Source organism: Nuphar pumila, chromosome 8 (assembly GCF_984573655.1).
Source record: "Nuphar pumila chromosome 8, dmNupPumi1.hap1.1, whole genome shotgun sequence".
Classification (NCBI taxonomy): Eukaryota; Viridiplantae; Streptophyta; class Magnoliopsida; order Nymphaeales; family Nymphaeaceae; genus Nuphar; species Nuphar pumila.
In genome coordinates this window covers 44,613,763-44,634,621 of record NC_143256.1, presented here as the reverse complement: position 1 = coordinate 44,634,621, position 20,859 = coordinate 44,613,763, and positions in this window count along the sequence as shown.

The window sequence follows — 20,859 nt, the reverse complement described above, 5'->3', positions numbered from 1 at the left end:
GATGCTGAATTCTGAACTTTAAGTCAAATGTCCTCATTCTCTTATTCTTGAAATGACTCTCATTGTCTGACACGATATCGTGCGGTATGCCGAAACAACAATATTCTTGTGGATGAATAAGACCATGTGTCGACCTTCTATTATACGCAAAGTGATAGCTTCGACCCATTTAGTGAAATATTCTGTTGCGGCAAGAAAATATTTGTAGCTATTTGAAGCAGGAGTGATGGGGCCCACAACATCAAAGGCCCACATAGAAAATAGCCATGGAGAGATGGCGATTCGCAAATATGTTGCTGGCGCATGAATAGAAGGTGCATGTATCTGGCATAGAGCACACTTCTTCACAAAATGGTAGCAATCTTGCTGCATAGTCTTCCAATAAGATCATGCCTGGATGATTTGCTTGATAAGAGTTTGGTAGCCGATGAGTCTACTGCAAATGCCTTCGTGTACCTCCTGGACAACTTCTTTGGCTTCATCTTCGTCTAGGCATCTGAAATATTTAGAACTGAATCCACGATGATAGAGGACATCGGCAATAATAAAATATCGGGCAGACACATGCCAAATCGCTCGTTACTCTTACCAGTGATATTCTAAGAGAAGGAGACAGATGTCTTCTTTTTGATGGGAGCTTTTCTGAAACAATCCTTAGCTTGCTCAGACATCATCCTAATCATCATTTTCTTGAACATCTGATATGTAGCAGGATCAATGTCATCCCTATCATTCAAACTCTGTCTTCTGGCAGATCTTGGAGAATCCATTTCTTCTTGCCTGCTTCTAAAGTCACTGATGCCCTGATACAGTGGTGTCTTCTTGCTTGATCTGATCTGAACCACTTGGGAATACTGATGCTCTTTGTAGAATGGATGATTAAATTTCGATGATGAAGATTCAGGATAAAAATGAATATAGTAAAAATATTTGATGAGAATTTGATAGATAATTGAAAGAACATCCCATTACTAGGGATTGGGTCGCCGCTGGAGTCACGACAATTATGTTGTCATTCTTTGCAAGGAGAACGAACAACTGCAAATATGCCTTGTCACCTAGGCGAGGTTATCAAACCATGATAGAATGAAAATTGAAGGATTTTTTTTTTCTTTATTGAAGGAAAAATATGATTGCATCAATAGTGGACTTGAGAAAGAGGGAGTATATAGACAGTCTGTCACCACTCTTAACGATCAACAGAGACACGAGGACCAAGGAAAAGAGTGAGAATGATGAAAGAATCCCAGCCATATATGGCAGAATGGTATGTTTCAGACCATTGTGCTGATGTAAGGTCAAACTTTGGCATAACCCCTGATAGTAGCCGAGCTTCTACGCGCTTTTGTCTCTGAGAGAATTGTCTGATGCATCACTCTGGATAGTAGTAGGTACAGGAAAATGGGCCAAGTAACTTGAATCTCTTGCCATATGCATAGGTGTATCTGGGAGGTGATAATTCTCGATCAAAGTAGTCCCACACCACTTCTTCTTCCTACAGATAATCGATCATGAATCGGTACCGCGCAACTGGAAGAAGTTCCTTGCCATTGTATCTTAACGAACTAGCTCTAGTCGGCACATGCTGAAGGAACCAAGACTGAAGAGCATAGGTACATCCCTCGACTAGGATGGACTCTCCAAGTGTGAAGTGGGTCAATCCTCTGTATAGAAAAGCAAGCGCGGCCATGGCTATCGAGAGACGGCTCGTCCGTCAACTTCCTCATCTTCTCAAAAGCTGAACTATTTTGACATCCACTTAATTTTGTCCATCTGGAAAGAAAGCAAGTCCCACAGTACATAGAACCATCGCATGTTGAATTCTCTCTTGAGCTGTTCTGGACGGCGAGCTGGCTTTTGCGAATTCTTCATACTGTCGGTAGATCTCGATCAGACTCACGTACTCATTCCCATTTTCTTCAATCAGTGACCAAGACTTACGCCCTGTCATGCGAGCCATGACATCTTTAGGGTCCAGACCCTTGACATTAATTAGAAATTGCTGCTCTAACGGATCTCCAGGCTGAACGGCTGGCTCAGGCAGTCCCCTGATCTCTGAAAATTCATCCATCAGTAGTGTCATCTCACCCCATGGGAACCAGAATGTGCAAGTGCACGGATTCCACCGCTCTGCCAGTGCAAGAATCAGATTGCCGTTGACTGTCAACTTTCCCACTGCAGATGCCAATTTCAACCCGTAATCGCTCAAGTGGTCCGGAAACATACGAGAGAAGTTTTTGAACCAGACATAGTACCACCGGGGGAAGAAGGGTCCGGTGCTAAGAGATCGATGCTCAGGAAGACTTTGTCGCACCTCATAGGAGATGTGACCCTCAGAAAAAACAGAATCGAGCTGACTGGATGCCATTGGACTGAAAGACAAGAAGACTGGAATTAGACTTTGGAAAAATACAAGAAATTTGAAAATTGCAGGCAGGATAAAATGAAAGTTGGAAATTCGAAGTCCAGAGGAACGAAAGAATGGAAAATCTCCTGGAGTTTTGAAGAAAAGGTGGATAATTTGGAAAAATTGTCCAGGGTTTTTAAGAAAAAGGAGATATTTCATAAAAGATGAAAAATGAGGTATTTTGGAAAATTGTTCGGTATTTTGGAAAAACTGAAAAAATAAGGCGAAAATGAATATCATACATTCAATTACAAACAATTATGCACATACAGCAATCCCTAAGAAGCCAACTCTAAATGCATTGATTTTGAAAGAGCTTTAGGACCCTAATCCTGACTCTAGGCTCAGATCAACTGTGTCCAATCATGCTAAGCCGATATACTCGAGCCGAGGCTCGATGTACGTGGCATAAAACTCATCTCCGGGTCTAGGCTTGTGTTTTCCCAACATCCTTGAGCGCCTGCCGATATACGTTGGACTATGTCCCTTGGTACGTGGTAGGGGGGCGTTAGCCCAAATAAGTGGCCCAGTTGTGAGGCTCTGTCCCGAACTATGGTTCTGGAAGAGAGCCCAGCAACGTGAAGACCGGGTAGACATAGGTGGGGTGGTTTTTGAAATATGATCACATGCAGGCAAACAGAGGGCTCTAAGTCCTAAAGAGATAGAATTTTGAAAACTTTTGAAGAAGCAAACATTGTTTTCATACAAGTCCTAGATTGAGGAGTGTTGTATTTCAGACCTAAGTCTAAGTGAGCATACATAATTCTCCTCAATATGGTCCTACCAAACCATGCCTAGTCTACATGCAATCCATGTCAGCTGGGTTCAAGCCTAGGCTCCTAGGTTCACATGATATCAGGAATTAAAGTTGTCATTCCATAGAGCATAATTTTGATAATTGAGCTAAGTCAATGCACATAATTGATCAGGCGAAGACAGGTCCCATCACGGTCGCCAAACCTGTTATCATCGCAAAATATTTTTCCCCTCCCTTGCGAGAGAGAAACGAATTTCGCGAGTCAAACTCGACCAAAGTTTTGAAATTGGTTTTGAAAATTACTCGCCTCCGTTTTGAAAATTTGCGGGAAAATTCCATGGAATGGGATCCGCCTGTCGGTACGAGGTTCAACCGTTCCTGGCGCCTTTACCAGGGGTAATTGAACCAAGGACCAATTATGTGCTTTAACTTGACTCAAATATCTAAATTATGCTCTATTTTTCCTAGAATGCACAAAGAATCAGGCTTGTGCTATGGAATTTTGAAAAATGCAAGTTTAAGAAACTATGATGTTTGCTTTGAAAAATTGAAATGCATTTGGAAAATGATTGGAAAAGTGCTTGAAATTGGAGTTTTTGGGAAAATCATTGAAATTCATTGGAAATCAGAAATTTGCATTGAAAAGTGATTTCTCAGGAAAACTTGAAAATCTGAGAAAATTGGTTTTGAGATTGGAAACTTGGAGTTGCTTTTATAAGAAAATGGATTTGAGAATTCTGAGAAAATCTAAGAAATTTATTGGAAAATGACTTTTGAAATGGAAAATGAATTCTCAGGAAAACTGGAAAATATGAGAAAATCGATTTCTGAAAACTTGGGATTTTGAAATTTAAGAATTTGAAAACATAGGAAAATCTTGATTTGAACTTGGGAAACGCTTTGAAATGTCATTTGAAAACTTAGGATTTTGAGAAAATCAGATCCTGAGAAAGACTTCGAAATTCTTGAGAAAATTGAATTTTCTGAAATTGAAATTGGAAAATGAGTTTGAAAATAATGCAATTTGAATGATATGAATGAATGAATATGAATTTGAAAAGGGAATTTCATTGAGGAATTGGGAAATCCTTTTGAAACTTTGAGAAATGAGGTGCATTTTTGAAGTTGGCCTAAGAGTGTAGGCTGAATGTGGCTGATATAAAGATCATAAATCTTGGTTTTCTTCATATTCTGACTATGGCCATAAATACGAATCCCACCGAGTTTATAAACTTCATAAGAGCTTGTGCACGTGCCATTCGTGTAAACCATAGTGAATTTGAAATAATGTGCATGAATCATACATCACATATTGAAATTTGCATAAATTAAACTATATGCAATGCAACCCTATTCTAAGCAGAACAGTAACTCTTATTCCAAATTATTACATTTGAGGTTACATTGAATTGAAATAAAAAATAAAAGCTAAGTCTTCTTCTTGAATGTTCCTTGGATCGGTTGAAGCAAAGGCTAGAGGGAGTTTCCTTGGTGTTTGCTGGGATTGACCGAAGGGGAAAGAGCCTGGGAAGGTCTGTATACACCGGGAGCAATGATAGTTGCAATGGAAGGCCGTCTGAAGGAAGGCATCAAAGTGGGTGCTAATGAGCTGCTGTCAGCCGTCACCTTGGAGATTGTTGGGCTGGACCTTGCCGTGGCTGTCTTGGCTAAAGTAGCGGTGGCTACATGAATGCTCTTGTGTAAATGACTTAGGGCTTGATAAAAATCAAGTCCTAAGTTTTTAATCATCAAATCAGCTTAATGAGAGAGGGCTAATGGCTGAGCGTGAATCCTCTTGGAGAATGGAAGGAAGATGGGTCTTAAGGTGGCTGGGCCAAGGTGGCGTTTGATGATGGAGCTGCGGGATCAATGGGCTGAAGGAGGCTGCCTTGACGTTAGTAGATGTTGAAGCTTGCTGGAGGTGGAGCTTGGTGGTGGCATCAATGGCTGGAAGTTGCAGCCAAGAGGAGAGTTGCTGTGGTGGAGTTGGAACCGACTAGAGGTTGGGGATGGTTGTGCTGCAAGGGCTGCAATGAAGGTAGGCTTTTGTTTTTGCTGAAGCAAGGCTGTGCCTTGTTGTAGATATCTAAAGATGGGAGGAAGGGTTGCTGCTGGAGCTGCTACACTAGCTTGTGAACCGGCTGGAGGTAGTGGAAGCCTTTGGAAGAGGTGGCACCGGCTGTAGATGCTTCCAAAAGGGGTGGCTGGAGGAGCTGGAGGCTGCTGCAAGTGTATAATGGTGGCTGTGTATGATAGGAACCAAGGGAGAGAGAGAGTGAGAGAGAGAAAGAGGCGTGAGGTTAGAAGATGGGCCCCGTTCTCTTTCTTTTTTTTTTCTCTTTGTATTGAACTTAGGTTTTGATTTTCATCAAAACCTAAGTTTCCATTGTTATCTAATGAGCCATACGTGAATGGCTATGGCTGCAGCTTTTGCTTTGAAAAAGATGGAAAGGAAGTAGGGAAGAAAGGGGAAAGAAGGAAGGGAAAGAAAAGGAAAGAAGAGGGGAAGAAGGAAAAGGAAAGGAAAGGAGGGAAAGGAGAAGAAGGAGGGGCTGGAAAGACTATACGTGAATGGAGGGAGAGGAAAGAAAGGAGGAAAGAAAGAAAGAAAGAAAAAGGAAAAAAAAAAGAAAGAAAAGAAATAAAGAAGAAAAGAAAATAAAAAAAAATATAAAAAAAGAAAATAGAGGAAGAAAGAAAGGAAATGGGCTGGAGGTTTGGGTGACCCCCTTGCGGGTCCCACCTTAGGAAGAATAAAATAATTTAAAAAAAAAATTAAAATAAATAAAATAAAACAAACCAAAAAAATAAAGAAAAAGATAATTTTTTTTTATATAAATTAAAACAAGAGAATGCAAATGGATGGGCCATCTCAGAGCGGGTCCAAATTTTGATTTTGAAATTCATTTTGACGATCAGAGGGGTAAAATAGTCTTTTCAGAAAGTTTCCAAACGAAACGAGCTATTTTTGGCAGTTTTTGAAACGAGCTCTGATTTTGAAGTTCAATACCTCGTTGCGAAGCAAATCCAATGTAGAATTTGAAAATTTGATTTTAAAAGAAATCCAGATTGTTTTTATTGAGAAAATATTTCCAAATGAAATGAGCTATTTTTGGCAGTTTTTTAAACGAGCTCAGATTTTGAAGTTTAATAGCTCGTTGCGAAGCAAATCCAGTATAGAATTTGAAAATTTAACTTTGAAAGAAATCCATATTGTTTTTCTCGAGAAAATATTTCCAAATTTAGAATCTTGGGGGTAAAAATGTTAATTTTGAAAACCCAGGGTTTGAAATTGATTTCTGAAAACTTTTAAAACTCAATCTGGATTGAAATTTATAAAACTGGAGTTCTGGACTTCGAAAATGGAATGAAATGTTATGAAATGCTGAGAAATGATATGAAATGATGAGAAATGACATGAAATGCTATGCAAAATGCTAACCCTGAATGAAGAATTTTGGATGTTAGACCCCGATTGACACTTGTACCAGTTCAAAAAGTGTTAAAATTGACAAAATTTGCAAAAATGGTTGAAGAAATGATTTTCGAGCTCTGCCAAGCTAGAGTAACACTGAAAATTAGGGTTTGAGCTGGATGAACTTGATTGAGCTAGGTTTTAGAGTTTTAGAACTCAAATGAACTGACAATGATATTGACTCAACTGACCTTTCCGACTGAATTTTCAAGAAAAGCTGCCATTTTTTAAGAAATGATACGGAATGGTCATTGGAGCGAAGTGAATTGCGAACCTGAACTGACTTTGAGCTAAAACAAATGTCATTAATACTGAGATGAACTAAAATCAAGGCTCAAACACTAGCTCAACTGACTGAACTCAGCTCAATTTCAGCTGAAAGAGCTGAAATGGACTAAAATGGGCTCCTTGACACTTGGAAATGGTTTTGAACTGAAACGGAAGCGCTTGAACTCCTGGTGAGCTCAAGTTAGGCTCTTGGGAATATGACTGACTATGAATGACTGACTCGGAGACAATTGGCTTGGATTTAAGTGAGAAAAGAGCTCATTTATGAAGAAATGATCCCATTTTGGCAAGAATGGTCAGAAATGAAAATGGTTTGTTCATTGTGAGCTCAGATGAGCTTGAGATGACTGATATTCTAACTGTTCAGAACTGACCAATGAGCTTAGTTGACTCCGACTGACTGGGGTCTGGGATGACCTAGGGGTAAAATGGTAATTTTCCTAATAAAAATGGGTAAAATGGTGATTTTCTGAAGCTGACTCGGGGTTTGACTCCAACATTGACCTAACAGGGTTGGCACTGCCTGAGGAGGATTGTTTGAGAATGGATGTGGAAAATTTGGGGTGTTTACATGTTGCCACCGTACCTTAACCAACGGAATGGTCTTGGTACGCATAACTTGATCACGACAATCAACGATCTCAACAGGTCTCTCGGCCACAGTTAAGTCCTCTTGCACGTCGACATCTTCGTATCGGATGACGTGTGATGGGTCCGGAATGTACTTCCTCAGCATCGACATGTGAAAAGCATTATGAATTTGAGCATACTGTTGTGGTAGCTCAATCCGATAGCCTGCTCCACCGATCCTCTCAAGGATCTTGAACGACCCAATGTATATAGGACTCAACTTTCCTTTCTTTCTGAAACGAAAGACGCTCTTCGTTGGTGATACTTTCACAAAAACCATGTCGTCCACGTCAAACTGAAGCTCTCGCCACCTCTTATTGGCGTAACTCTTCTGTCTGTCCTGAGTTGCCTTTAGACGTTCTCGGATCTTCTGCACCTGCTAAGTGTAGTGTTGAAGAACAATTGGCGATTCACTAGATTGATTGCTGATATTGTCCCAATATGACGGTGATCGGCAGGGCCTCCAATATAAAGCCTCGTACGGAGCCATCCTGATACTAGTGTGATAACTGTTGTTGCAGCAAACTTGACCAAACACAAGTGTGAATCCCAATCACCCTTTCAGTCGAGCATACAAGCTCGCAACATATCTTCTAATGTCTGAATCGTTCTCTGTGACTAGCCATCAGTTTGAGGGTGAAAAGTTGTACTGAACTTCAGCTTCGTCCCCAAAGTTGACTATAATTGTCCCCACAATCGTGACGTGAATTTGGGATCACGATCCGAAATAATAGACGTAGGTACACCATGTAACCGTACAATCTCTCAGATAGACAAGTCTGCTAAGCTCTCAAGCGGCTGACTGATCCGGATAGGTAAGAAGTGAGCAGACTTGGTGAGTCTATCTACAATCACCCATATCGCATCGTGCTTTCGCTTGGTTCGCGATAAACCTATCACAAAATCCATCATGATATCTTCCCATTTTCACTGAGGAATCTCAATCCTCTGCATGGAACCACCGAGACGTTGGTGCTCGATCTTGATTTGCTGACAAGTCAAACACCTCGAAACATACGTTGCGACTTCACGCTTCATCTCGTTCCACCAATACCTTCGTTGAAGATCATTAAACATCTTAGTACCACCAGGATGGATGGTGTACTTTGACAGATGTGCCTCATCAATAATCTCCTTCCTCAACTGAGGGTCATTTGGCACCCAAAGTCGATCCTTTATGCGAATGCAACCGCCGTCGTCAATGCGAAAGACTGAGCCCTCTTCACGAGCTCGGTCAACAAACTTTTGGTATTGAGCGTTCCGCTTCTGCGCCTCGATAACCTTAGGCAAGAACTCTGATCAAATGGCCAACCCAGACAATCTGATAGTTCTGCCTCCGATCGTGAATGGCTTCCAAGCCACAAAATCTTTGATCAACTTCTGGCTCCACACCAGACTAGCCAGAACACTGCTCGATTTGCGACTAAGCGCATCTGCAACGACGTTCGCCTTACCAGGGTGGTAAGACAACGTGAACTCATAATCTTTGATAAACTCGAGCTAACGACGCTGTCTCATATTCAATTCCTTCTGGGAAAATAAGTACTTGAGACTCTTATGGTTAGAAAAGACCTTGAATGTAGCTCCATACAGATAATGTCGCCAGGACTTCATGGCGGACACCACAGCTGCTAACTCCAAGTCATGAGTTGGATAATTCCTTTCGTGAATCTTCAGCTGTCGTGAAGCATACACAATAACATGACCGTGCTGCATAAGCACGCATCCCAATCCTATACCCGAGGCGTCTGTGTATATCACAAAACCGCCTTTACCAGAAGGTAAAGCTAACACCGGAGAGATAGTCAGCTTCGTCTTCAGGATCTGGAAACTCTCCTCGCAAGAGTCAGTCCACTCGAACTTGACTCCCTTACGTAAAAGCTTCGTCAATGGAAGTGCAATTCTGGAGAAGTCTTGAATGAAACGCTGGTAGTAACCAGCTAACCCGAGAAAACTGCGGATGTCTGTAACAGACTGAGGCTGCTTCCAGTACAACACTGCTTCGACCTTAGCTGAATCAACTCACACACTATCACTGGATATCACATGACCCAAAAACATGACTCGTCGAAGCCAAAACTCGCACTTAGAGAACTTGGCGAACAATTTGTGCTCCCGAAGTACTCCCAACACAATACGTAGATGCTCTCAATGCTGCTCAGAGGTCTCTGAGTAGATGAAGATGTCATCGATAAATACGATCACAAACGTATCCATGAACGGACGGAAAATGTGATTCATCAAATCCATGAATGTTGCTGGTGCATTTGTGAGCCCAAAAGGCATCACAACGAACTCGTACAACCCGTACCAAGTTCGAAAAGTCGTCTTCGAGACATCTTCCTCTCTGATTCGGAGTTGATGATAACCCAATCTGAGGTCGATCTTCGAGAATATCTTTGTTCTCTGCAACTGATCAAAGAGATCTTCTATTCTCGGCAACGGATACTTGTTCTTAATCGTCGCTTGGTTGAGCATTCTGTAGTCAATGCATCTCAGGGATCCGTCCTTTTTCTTCACAAACAGAACAGGTGCACCCCACGGTGATGCACTGTTTCTGATAAACCCTTGCTCTATCAACTCTTCTAACTGACACTTCAGTTCTTCGAGTTCCGCCGGAGCCATACGATACTGTGCCTTTGAGATCAGACTTTTTCCAGGTAACCACTCGATCTCACGCTTCAGAGGTAATTCAGGCAGTTCCTTAGGAAACACATCAGGGAACTCCCGAACTACTTCAAGATCCTCGATAGGGGTTAACACCGAGTCAACTGGGGCGATACTGATTAAGAAAGCAGTACTCCCATTCCGCCAAGGGTTATCTATTTTAATATTAACCTGAGAATGCTACTGCTGACCAACGCTGCAGCATGGATTCTGCAGAAGACGTACTACAGGACAACATCATTAATACCCAATAGCTGAAAAGCTATTGCTTTGCTTGCAGGACCAACAATAGAAGTTTCAATGGTCGCTCATAAGTATGATCGGAATCTGGTTTGTTATCCTCATAAACAAACTTATGATATTTACCCTTTTCAATCTATCATCAGCCATCCCCGTTCTCTCCACCTGCTGTAATACTTGTATTAACACCAGCATATATTCTCTTCATTCCCCTGTGACTGTAAATATCATTTTCTCCTGCACAACAAAGGATGCATGTCCCCTTTATGCAACCAGAATCAGCTCAACCTGGACAATCACGACAGCTGCACAGGCCACCTTAACCACTATCACGAAATACATCTGTTGCACAAGCATTTTTTTTTTCATCTTTTCATCTATCTTGCTGCTACATGTTCAAGTTACATTCACTCCAAACATTTGTTCCAATAACACATCAGTTACATGTCTGTTCATTCATCATCCCACGTGGCTACAACACCCCATCACAGCCTCTGTTTTCCCTCATCCAGCATCCTCTGATTGCTGCAAATACAGCAGCTTCCATCACAGGGCACTATACTGTCTCCTTACACTTTCACCCTCCCCTCAATGCCACTTTGCTGTAGGTATCTCATCCAACACACGACACCTCCTTTCACTTGCCTTCCCCTCACTGCCATACACCACCATCACCATTACACTTATATGCTTTGCACCATTGCCACTCACTTAATCCCATTTACTTACTGCACTTGCAGCAATAACTTCAAATACTTCACTACATCCCCTGCACATTTCTTCTTTCTCCACAATTAGGTTCAGCAGCCTCCCCTATGTCCCCTTTGCACACCACCTAGAAAATTTCAGTTTTACCATTTGCCTCAAAACCATCATACAACACACTACTACAGTATGTGCAACACCTTTCACTACTTGCACCCACTCACTATGTGTCTCATTCATTACATAGTATTTCTCCACACAACATTCTTCATTCGATGTCCCCATCTGCTGGCATATGCACTTCATTAGTGCACAATATCCTTCCCTGCTACGACATTTCCAGCACCATTGTCATCTATACCTTCACTACCACCTTCATTGGCACCCTGCTGCCTACCTTCACTTGCATACACTTCGTTCACAACTCCCCTTCTGAATTCAGCAGCATTGCTGAACCATCAGTTGTGTCCTTCCACACAGCACCCATCTGCTGAAGGTGCATCTTCTGTAGGCATCCCATCATACGGTAGGCACCCCTTCTATAATGTGCCATTCACAACATGCATTCAGGTTGTCATACCAGCACCCATGTCCATCATATTCCGCTAAGCCTATGTAGGTCCAACAGTATATAAATTCGCCACTTTGCTTGAGTTTGTAGACCCAACCTGTTGAGGACATATACATCCTTAAGCATTGTTACCCAGCATTTCCTGTTGTACCTACCCTTCACATATGTCACCTACATTCCCATACCTGCATCACACTGGCCCACTGCATATGCATCTCCCTCACCACTGTCATCCAGCTCCACTACCTACAGCCCATTAGCTCACCTCCTCTCTCATGCCATATATATCTATATATATATATATATGTATATATATGTTTATACCTATATATATAACATATGCATGTATATATACGTATGTATAAGCATATACATCATTTCTTCTATCTTTCCATCATTCATGTCCTGGTATATGAATATTTTTTTTAGATATCCATATGATATATGCCATTTTTTTTTCATGTTAATCCAGTTGTTTTGCAGGGAATATATGGAAAATTTCATTACTTGGGATTGTAAATTCAATTTTTGTAATAAGTTAGATCTTAATGAGAAATTACATTTCCAGTCTTAGATTAGAATGAATGAGCATTGTAAACATCATGAATTGCTTGTTTTCATGCACTTTTTACCATTATTTTTCAAATCTCACAATGGTGAAACATGAATGACACGTGCACCATTTCGTAAGAGGTAAATTAATTCTAAGTTGATGATTTACATCAATGGCCATAGTCAGGATGTAAACAAAACTTAGGATTTTTATCTTTTATAAAATAACATTGGATCCACACTGTATCCTCTTCAAAAATCATCATATTTTCAAATATTTCCTTCTTTTATTAGAGTTTAACTTAAAATTGGCTCAAAATATATACCAATGGCCATAGTCAGGGTATATTGAGAGTTAATTTTATTTTAAACTCTATAAAAGCACAAAAATATGTTTTATTCTTCACCTGAATTTAAATATAGATCAATATATAATACATTCAATGACCATAGTCAAGGATGTATTATATTTTTAATCTTATTTTAATTCATTTGAAGAATGAAATATGATTTTCAAAATCCAATTTCAAAGTTATTTAAATTCATTCATCATTTAAGATAGAACAGCATCATATTTTCAAAATTCTTTTCCAAAATCCAAGTGATGTTAATATCTTCTTCAATCAAATCTTCAATTCTTGTAAAATCCAATTCATCTTTTCATTTTCAATCTCAAAATCCAATTTAAAACCTTGAGATTTCAAATTCATTTTATATTAAAAAATTCCAATTCAAATCAGATTTCAAAATTCGATTCGACTTTGAAATTTCAAGTTCATTTTATATTCAAAAATTCCAATTTAAAACAGATTTCAAAGTTCAATTCGACTTTGAAATTTCAAATTCATTCAAATCAGATTTCAAAGTTCAATTTGACTTTGAAATTTCAGATTCATTTTATATTCAAAAATTCCAATTCAAATCAGATTTCAAAAACCAATTTGACTCTGAAATTCCAAATTCATTTTTTCAAAACTCCAATCAAATTCAAAGTTCAATTTAACTTTAAAATTCTTGATTCATTTTCTAAATTCCAAATTCAAGTTTCATATTCAAAATCCAATTTAACTTTGAAATTGATCAATTTTTGAAATTCCAAATCCAAAGTTAGATCCGAATTACATCTTGGATTCCAAATTTCGGATTTCATTCCCATTTAGGATTCGAGATCCAGAATCCAATTTCACCTTGGATCTCAGACCTCAAGATCCAAATCCATTTTAGGATCCAGAACCCAATTCTACATTAGATCTCAGACTTCAGATCCACTCCATTCTAAGATCCAGAACTAAATTCTACATTGGATCTCAGACTTCAGATCCACTCCATTCTAGGATTCAGAATCCAATTCTACTTTGAATCTCAGACTTCAGATCCAAAATCCATCTTAGGATCCAGAGTCCAATTCTATCTTGAATCTCAGATCCTAAACCCATCTTCAGATCCAAAATCCATTTTAGGGTCCAGAGTCCAACTCTATTTTTGATCTTAGATTTCGGATCTAAATCCATCTTAAGATCCAGACTTTGGTCTTGAATTCTAGATTTCAAATCAAAATTCTATTTCCAACTTTCAAATCCAAATCCACTTCATTTCCAGATTTCAAATCTAAATCCATTTATATTTTTAATATCATTTGGATTTCTCAAGTCCATTCTGATTTCAAAATTGAAATTCAAATTCCATTTCAAATATTCATTTCCTTTCCTAAATCCAAATTTAAAAGTCCATTTCGGACTTTGAAACTTCATTTCCTTTCATTTCAAAACTTCAAATCATTCTTTCTCAAAATCAAGATTTATTCTTCCAATTCTGATTTATTTCAAAGACTTAGAACTTCTCTGATCTATCTCAAGTTCTAAGTTAAATTCTACTATTCAAAAACCATCTCTTCATTATAAAATTCATCTCAGAATACTTGGAAATTTTCAAAACATCTTTCAAAAGAGCATACATCTTTGCATTGCACAAAGCATGATTCTTTGTGCATTTAGATTTAGAATGGATTCTTAGATAATATTTAGGCAAAGAAAAAAGGCATAAATTTGATCCTTGGTTCGATTACCCCTGGTAAAGGCGCCAGGAACGGTCAAACCTCGTACCGACGAGCGACTCCCGTCTCTCCATTTTTCCCGCAAATTTTCAAAATGGAGGCGAGTTAATTTTCTAAATATTTTCAAATCAAGGTCAAGTGAGACCCCGCAAAAGAGTTCCTCTTCTCTCTTCTTTCTTTTCTTTTCTCTTTTCTCTTCTTTTTTTGTCTTTTATTTTTCTCCCTTCAAAAATAAGGAAAATAGAGGTTGGAAAAGGAAAAGAGAAGGAAGAGAGAGAAATCACAAGAGAGGAAAAATTTTGCGATGATCACAGTTTTGGCAACCGAGATGGGACGTCGTCTTCGTCCGGTCGAATTATGCCTTTTTCTGTTGCTTTGATATTATCTAAGTCTTTATTCTTCTATGTTAGCTTCATTTTTCATGCAAACCTTAGGAGCCTAGACTCTGTCCTAAGCTGATATCTTTGCATATAGGATCTAAGTATGGTTTGGTAGGACCATATTGAGGAGATTATATCCATGTTCACATTAGATTTAGGTTTTAAATACAACTCTCCTCAATTTTAGGGATTGAATGTAAACAATGTATGCAAGTATATGCTTCTTTTCATTTAAATCTATCTCTTTAGGACTTGCATTAGAGCCTTCTGATTTTATCTGCATGTTGATCATATTTTTGAAAACATCCCTACCTATTTTGTCCCGGTCTTCACGTTGCTGAGCTCTCACTGAACCATAGTTCGGGAGAGAGCCTCACAATTGGACCACTTATTTGGGTTCTGTTATCGTCGCGAAATTTTTCCCCGTCTTTCCTTCCTTGCGAAAGAGAGAGAGGGAAAACGCTTTCGTGCTTCAAACTTGACCGAATTTTGGAAATTGTTTTGAAATACTCGCCTCCGTTTTGAAAATTGCGGGAAAATCCATGGGATGGGGCTCGACCTGTCGGTACGAGGTTCGATCGTTCCTGCCGCCTTTAACAGAGGTAATCGAACCAAGGACCAAAATTGTGCTTGACTTAGTAAATTTATCGAAATTATGTTCTATCCTAAATGCACAGAGAATTCAGGCATGTGCTATGAGAATTTTGTAAAATGCAGCTTGGAAAAACATGATGTATGCTTGGAAAATATTTGGAGTTGAAAAGAATTTCTCAGGAAAAAGATGAAAGTCAATTTCTCAGGAAACTCAGAAGAAAAGTGTTTTTGAAATCACGGGAAAGTTCATAAAGGTGTGGGAAAATCATGGATGGATAAAAATCCTGGGAAAATGGAGGTGATTCTTGAGAAAAGGGTGAACCTTTGAAAAGGGAGACACTTCTTAGGAAAACTTGGACTTTGAGAGTTTTCTTGGGAAAATGATGGAAATTCATTGGAAAGCCGTTGTGGAAAAGGAAAATTGAAACTTGGGAAGTTGAAAACCTGAGAATCTTAACCTTGAAATACTTGGAAATCAATTTTGACTTTGAGAAAGGTGAGAGACTTCTCTTGAAAATCTGGGGAAAATGACCTTTTCCCATGGAAAACTGTGGAAAACTTGACTTAAGAAACCGATTTTGAAAATTCTCAGAGTTTCTTGAGAAATCGATTTCTTCAAGAATGAAACTTTCTTAAGAAAATCATGGGAAAACCAATGATTTCATGATGCAAATGATATGAGTGAATGAATGCACTTTGAAAGATTTTCTAAGAAATTTGTTGGAAAATGTGTGCATTAAGTCAAAATAAATCCTTCACATATCCTGACTGTGGCCATGAATATGTTCAGAATTTAATTGATTTAATGCCCAATACTTTGAAAATATTAGAAATATGAGGTGCATTTTAAGATAGCCTAAGAGTGTAGGCTCGATGGGACTAGTAGAAAGATGATGGATCTGGGTCTCGTCCATATTCCGACTAGGGCCGTAAATATGGATTCCACCGAGTTCATCAACTTCCTAAGAGTTGGTGCACGTGCCATTCGTGAACATCCATAGTGCTTTTGAAATAAAATGCATGAATCACATAAACATGATATTGCAGGAATTTAAACTATATGATATGCATCCTAGTCTAAGCAGTAAAAGTAAATATTATTCCAAATTTAATTATTACATCTCTGACATAAATAAAAAATATACATAGAAAGCTAATAAAAGTCACATCTTCCGCTCCTTCCGCTCCTTCTTTGCAAATGAGAGTCGGCACAAAAAAATATGCCATACCATCGGGAAATTGAAAATCTCATGTTGACGACAATATGCAAGGAATTACATGTGAATCATAACGAAAGTGCACTACTTGATGAAAATGAAATGAATAGGATATATAGATAAAAAAAAATCTAAGACTCATATTGGGACTAACTAAGGAACCTATACATGTAAGTGGCTAAAGGCTCATAATATGAGATGAAGGTTGTTGCCTAAAAAAAAATATACATATATATACAATGGACACAGAACACAACATATGATATTGAATAGGGGCATTGATGAAGCATAAGAGGCCTAAAAAAAAATATATAATAAGAAATGGATTGCATCTAAAAAAAAAGGAAGCACATGAGTTTCATCTAATATGAATGACTTCAACACGCAAACTGGAATTAATAGGGAATGCTAAAAAGGAATTTACAATCCGTATCTAAAATACACAGCTAAATAAGCAAACCATGGCCAATACACACGGCTAAGAGAAAGTACCACTTGTGTCTAAGACAACAGTTAAAGCTAGTAAACTATACCTACCATGTACAGTAAAAAAAAAAACTGTTAGAGCAAAGTAAACCGTAGCCAACATGCACAGCTAAAGGAAATGTAACTGTCTGAGACAAATGGCTAAAGCCAAGTAAACTACATATAGCTTGCACAGCTAAAGGGAAAAGCTGCAACTGGAGGTTGTTTCCATGTCTACCGTGGGCGCACTTATTCTAGGGGGAGGGTGCCCAGGGTATGTGTAGCATCTGGCAATGTTCAGCAGCACGTGATACAAATGACTAAAAGTAAAGAAAAAGGTGTGGACCTGGGAAGAGGGACATGACAACTGCTATGGAATGTTCCAACATACGAATGATACAGAAATTGGTAGCAAAATATACAAGCTAGCGGTTATGGAACTGTTATTATGCAATATAAGCATGCACACCCTCGCATCACCTTTTGGTAGATGCCCGATCTTACTTTGGCCGAATCCTAAATGGACCATCAATTATAACAATATGACGCAGGAACAAAAGATTATTAGGCTCCTAAGGAGGACCTTGCAGGATGCAGCATAGGGGTTTATGCGATACTTACAGGGGATGGCTGGGATATTGAATATTAGAAGAGTAAAAAAAAAAAAAAAAGGGGAATCACATAACTTAGGTCACGCTGTGGTTGTAGGTGGATAACACCAGGATAGCACAAAACCGCAGATATATAGTTGAAATCTTACAAGAAAGAAAATAATAAAATCACTCATTCCAAAGCCTGGGTTAGCACAACAACCAAATCCTCCACTGGCTCCATTTGCAGCAACCAACATCTTAAAGCCAAGAAACCATAAGATGATTCATTTGTCAAGGGAGTATTCTGGTCTTGGCATACAACGTCGGACGATACATTCAGTGAACTGTAACGAGGTATGGCAACCCAAAATCTCACTATGAGGGCAGCACACAAGCACCCTTTTATCATCAGTACTTATAGGATTTTACAATGAATCAGCAATAAACTTTGAACTAATGCGGACATTACTGCACCTGATTTAAAGTTTAAAGACATGCTATAGGCCTGCTGTGATACAGTAATGGTGTAAAATAAGGTAAACATGCAGGAAATCGACAACCCAGAAAGTAAATATAAACAGAGAAGATATGAACTGTCGTGCACAGGTTAGGTGCACTATTTGTTGTACGATAACCCTTGCGGGTATCGCTCAATGAGATGCATATGCTCCACTCAAGCTGTATGTATATGCAGACATTATTTTGAGGCAAATCATTTAGGCGATGTTAATACCAACACAGGATATGCGTGGGACGATAGGGGAGTGAAAAAGCCACCAAGTTCACAAAAAAAATAAAAGGCCATAACAGGGGAAATGATACGCATGAGCAGTAGATAAAAAAAAAAGGGTTTTTATTTTAGCAAAATTCTGATAAAATTGACATTATCCTGTGGTAGAGACCTTCAGCAAAAGAAGAAATCACCTGACATGTAAAAGGGGTTTTTGCAACCACATTTTAAACAGGAAAACCATAAGGAAATTGCCATAAATAACACCTGAAACCTCAAGTAATGCATTTGCAACAGACTGAAGGGTGGAAATTTTTTATAACATGATCCCTCTTGATGATAAAAACATAGACGTATGACAGTATAAGTCATATATATGGGGAAAATTATGAACAAAAGGGAAGAGACTAGTTTGAAATGTTCATGATGCTGAATCGGACCACATAAAAGCTACAAGAAAATGTCATTTGGGGAGATTAGGACCTTCAGAATGAATCGAGGATATCATTGAACGATATCATCGATCCTTGACATATTGGACAAACCAAATTGCAAGATACGTTAGTTGTTGAAACGAATTTGCAAGAAATCTGGTATGAATGTGATGCTTACTTCATGTAAATACGAAGGTAGAGGGGTTTTACCTTGATTCAACAGGGGTGCAGAGGGCCTTGAGCTATTTTACTTCCGGGCATCGTGTTTTGGGGGACTGATTCACTAAATGGAGGAGGCGCAATACTCAAAATCGGCTGCAATATGTGCCTTGCAGTTCCACAGGAGTCCTCTTGTGAAAAGGGCAGAGCTGGAATCGCCGATGCCTTTGCTGCTGAGTTGAAGACACGGCTGGTCGCCTGTTGGTGGACTGAAAGAGATGAGAGCCGGAGCTTGTGAACGGGGGAGAATTGGGGTTAAGGGCAATCGCCGGTCCCTGTGCTGGACCCCCCATCCTCTCTTTAATAGCCGGCTCTTCAAATCCTCCCTTTTCCTCCCCTTTAGCCGACCTTGATAACTCTTAAAACCAACTTTTGAATTTTTTTGAAATCTTTTTGAAAACAAGGGACTCGCCGTTTTGAGAGGGGGCGGCTCCTAAACTTAGGTAAAAATGAAAATCTTGGTAGGGTTTCACGGTGGCTCCTTTTGGGGATGAAAAGTAATAAAAATAAAGTAAAAAAAAATGAATTTTGTTTTGGTGGTGCCACCTCAGCTGAATTTGAAAACTTTTTGAGAAAACAAAAATTTTGCTTTTCTTGGCAAGAAGCCTTAGTGGGGTGCCACCTACGTGGGCCCACTAAGTATTTTATTAAAAATTAAATCAAATAAAAGAATTCCACTTCCAGATGGGCACTGTTTTGAAAATAAAAGAAATATTTGAAAATTCTAGTGTGACACCACATTGAGGCGGGTCCCACGTCACTTATTTGAAATAAGAGCCAAGTGAAATTTTTGGAAATTTCATAATAGTAGGCTAGTTTTGGAAAAACAAAAAGCAAAATTTGGCTTGATTTCAAAACTTGGAAGAAATGGTTCTTCAGGGCGAAATTTTGAAAGAAGTAGGGAAATTCGGAGTCTTTTTGTAAAAGTTTGAAATAAGATCTTATGAATTTTGAAATTGTGTCCCCCTCTTTCCAACTGAAGAGATTTTGAAATGTCAAAACCATCCAGATTGTTTTCTTGAGAAAACTTTTCGTAATTCGGGGTCCTGGGGGTAAAATGGGAAGAATTGATAATTTTTAAAAACCCAGGGTTTTGAAATCGATTTTGAAAAGTTTTAAAATCAGATCTGGATTGACAATTTCGAAAAATCAGGAGTTCTGGATCTCAAAATGACATGCTGTGTAGTGAAATGATATGAAATGCTCGTGCAATGCTATGCAAAAGACATGTCCTACAAAGTTGCCATTCTGAACTTGAATTTGAAAATTCTGACATTTGGTTAAGCATGAGATTTTGAGAATTTGCAATTTGAAGATGTCTCTGAACCTAAATATAGAAATTTTGGGGCTCAAGAGTGAAATTTAGGACTTTCTGCCAGGTTCAATATTTAAAAATGACTATTTTGCCCTTCATTGCTTCTAGGGAACTGTAATGTGCCGATTAAGGGCAATGTCAAGAAGGTGAGTGAAAATTTGGGGTGTTTACAGGTTCGAGCCCCCCTACCATGTACCTAAGGGCCATAGTCCGAGATATATCGGTAGGTGCTCAAGGATGTTGGGAAACCATTACCTTAGAACTGAAGAAATATCTTTATATGCCACGTACTTCGAGCTTCGGCTTGAGTATATCGACATACCTTGATTGGAATCAAATAATCTAAATCTTAGAGTTAGGATTAAGGTCCTATCAGCCATTTTAAAATATTGCATATTGAGTCAGCCTTAGGGGATACTATTTATACATCCTTGTTTGTATATCTGTGATTGTCTGATATTTTATATCTTCCTTATATTTTCCAAAACCCTGGGTATATATTTCAAAATTTTCTTTTTTTTGTTTCTAAAAACCCAGGTGTATTTTCCTTTTTCTTCTTCTTCTAAA